Below are 3,628 nucleotides of genomic sequence, written 5' to 3' on the forward strand. Positions count from 1 at the left end.
AAACCCGGGCCTGCTGCATTGAGGAGTAAACCTTCTCTACGTATGAGTGCCCGCTCTACCAACAGAGCTATCCGGGGGCCCACCACAAACCTAATTCTGAGTGAAACGCTATAGCCTACCTAATACACATTTAACGAACAATTTAAAGCAACTCCATATGCCCCGACCCATCCGCACTGTGATAATGATAATCATAGATAGTAATTCCCCACACCGCTGGGGATTCAAACTTTGTGTATCGACAGCGCTTTGAGATTGCCTTGAATATGACTGTTGAGGAAAGTCACTGTTGGCCCTTAAAATGCATCTAGTGAAGATTGAACCCACAACCTGTGTTCATCCAACCAGCGCTCTATTACTCAGAGACATCCCATCTGACACATGGGCCAACTGTGTTAGTGCGTATTTGACTACTTCGCTTTCACTGTTAGACCCTAAAATTCAACACATTTAGTGAGGACTAAACCCACAACCTCTGTGTTCCTCCAATCAGCGTTCTATTACTCTGAGCCATCTGATCTGACATACTCTATAATTGTTTTAGAGTGTATTGTGAATGTCAAAACAGGACATACTATAGTATGTCTAAAAAGCTGATTAAAAAGCCATAATATAGTATGTCGGAAAAAAAACATAGTATAGTATGTCGAAAAAAGTGATAAAAAAAAGCCATAGTATAATATGTTGAAAAAAGTGATAAAAAAGTCATAGTATAGTATGTCGACAAAAAGCCATAGTATAGAATGTGGAAAGAAGTGATAAAAAAGCAATAGTATAGTATGTCGAAAAAAGTGATTAAAAAAGCCATAATATAGTCTGTTGAAAAAAGTGATAATAAAGACAAAGTATAGTATGTCAAAAAAGTGATAAAAAGCTATAGTATAGTATGTCGGAAAAATACATAGTATAGTATGTCTAAAAAAGTGGAGGAAAAAACATAGTATATCGAAAAAAAGCTATATTGTAGTATTTGTGTAGTATGAGGAGTTCTGTCAACATACAAACACAATTACCATCAATGTGATATTATATCTTCAAGAAAAAGAAGAAGAAATGTGAGTTCATCTTATTTTATGCCTGTCTGTCCCTGTCTCTATCTTTGCTCACTGGTTTCTTTCCAGGTGTTAAAATGTCTGTTTGTGTGGCTATCTGTGGGCATTTAACACCTTGCTGTGCAGTTGTTGATGTTATTGCAGTCATATTATGTAGTTTGCCTGGGCACAAAAGCTGTTGAGTTGTTGCTGTCCACACAGTCACAGGCTCTGCAGGGCTTTGAATAATTAACTTTTTTTTGGGGTTGTTCAGTCAACCTGTTGTGTAAGTTATGAATCAGTCCGTGCGGTAGGTTTACTCTTTGTTCCTGAGAAATCTTTCATTCTTCTTTTGCTTTTAAACTGTGATGTAATAAGCTTTGATAAATAATTTGAATAATCTAGGCTTTTGGAAGCTGTATTTTGTATGCCAAGCATATCCAGTAAGATACATGTATTTTTTGAGTTTGTATCTAAGATGATCACAAGATGGCAGCACATCCCATAGAATGAAATTACTATGCGTTGCAGGTCCCCAAACCTGGCAGGTCTTATTTGTGATATGAATGCTTATTAACAGATTTCTATATTTAAAATGAAGGCAGCTCATTAATGTGCATTGTATTAAACCTCTCCATTTAAAGCAAATAGGAAAATACTGAATTTACTGAAGAAAACAATCCCATTGAAATAGGCTTAGATTGCTATGCGACACTGAGCCCTGGGCCAGTATTCCTTTGTTCAGGACAACATTTGGTTTTACAGCCTGGATGTAAGAAATAAGTCTAAATAAAGGCAATATGGAATGACTGGGTGAGCTCTGGGGGGCTCAAGCCTGATGTCAGATACAACATTATTTGTTAGGCCTTATTAGTCCATGAAAACTGCTATAAAATGAGATAGTGTAATACGTTAGTTTGTCTATGTGCCGCAAAAGTGCTGTAAGTAAATAAGGAATGCATACACAGGCTTTAGTAGTGCACATGTTTACAGTTTGCCCTCCCAAGGGTTAAATTAGAAACTCATTCATGCCTCACCCCCCTAAACCAAACAAGTAATTTCTTACCATTCTCTAGAAGCAAATCAGGCCCGGCTTTCGTCTCCCTAATGTGAGCACTGTCTTATACAGTCCAACAATTACAACAGTGCATTATCCAACTCGCTGACTGTAATTCAATTAACTTCCTCCCCCCGGCTTTATCCACCCGGATAATACACACATTAATTAACAACAGAATCCAATATCGGCTGTTCTGCGCCTCCACTTATTTTCATTCCACATAAAAAGGTCATAGCAGCCACTCCAAACTGAAAGACAATTGGTGTAAGTGCGTAGTAATGGATTACACTTGTATATCACCAGAGCTCAGAGTGTGTGTGACGGGGAGCGGTGTTGGTAGTCAGAGGCTGAGGCCTGGGAGAAATGCTGACACAGCTGTGATGCACATCCATCACAGTTATCATTCCACCAAACTCATAAGGCAAAGTCTCGGTGGAGTTGGAAAACAAACATTGCAGGCAGGCGGAAAAATCTCATTGGTCTCATTTCTCTGCAGGCAGAACAATCTCAATCTCCATCTCTCAATGAAAAGAGTCAGATTTTTTCCCCAATTTCTCTTTGGGTTTAAAAACATTACAGTAAAGCCAGTAAAGAGTCCTTTGTAGCAACTGTATAACAAACAAAACTGTTTATGTTATGGGTTGTGTAAAGAAACTGCCAATATATCATTATAGGATTTTAAATTCTCAAATATCGGTATTGGCCTCAAAAAAATCCTGTATTACTCAGGCTATAATGCAGATTCATACATCCAAGTATTTTAGATAAATTGACTTAAGATGACTTGAAATTGCTTACATAGTTTTACCAGCCACCAAGGTATTCATTTTAATATAACAGGCAACAACAAAGCAAGAAAAGTTGAGAAACTGTAATTGGTAAATGTTATGGTAGCTTTACTTAAATAGCTAAAGCCAAAAACCAAAATACTAATTTGTTGATCATTTGTTCTTCATTGAATAGACTGCAGTTAAACTGCTACTGGTCTAAAACAAAAGTGGATTTGTGGGTTCCAACCACCAAACATCATCTGATAATGAAATTTCATCGGCTTCCAATAATTTGTTAAATATTACAAAAACTCAATTTGTTTTCTATTTGCAGAATCGGGGCATAGTATTGGATTGATTTGAGTTTCCCTGGTTAACACTTAACTGCCTAAAAAGTTATACATGAATAACCAAACCTGCAAAGATGTACTCAGGGGCAGCAAGGTTGTGATGTTTTGTTTGTGTCGCCTCAAGATAATATATAATAATAATAATAATAATATGATGCTATATTACTGCAACTATAAAAAGTGCAAGTCGTATAAGCAGGGCTGTGTCTATGGGGGGGCTGAGGGTGGCCAGTGACAATTTCTGTGTCTCACCTTGGCCTTCCCATTACAAATGCCCACAACAGAGGAGCAGAGCGCAAAACAGAACAATTGCGGTGTGTGTGTGTGTGTGTGTGTGTGTGTGTGTGTGGTTAGGGGGGGGTGGGGTCAGGGCAGTCTTGTTCAACCCTATTCAACATGCCAACCTAATTACCAGAG

This window comes from Perca flavescens, chromosome 23 (assembly GCF_004354835.1).
Source record: "Perca flavescens isolate YP-PL-M2 chromosome 23, PFLA_1.0, whole genome shotgun sequence".
NCBI classification, from domain to species: domain Eukaryota; kingdom Metazoa; phylum Chordata; class Actinopteri; order Perciformes; family Percidae; genus Perca; species Perca flavescens.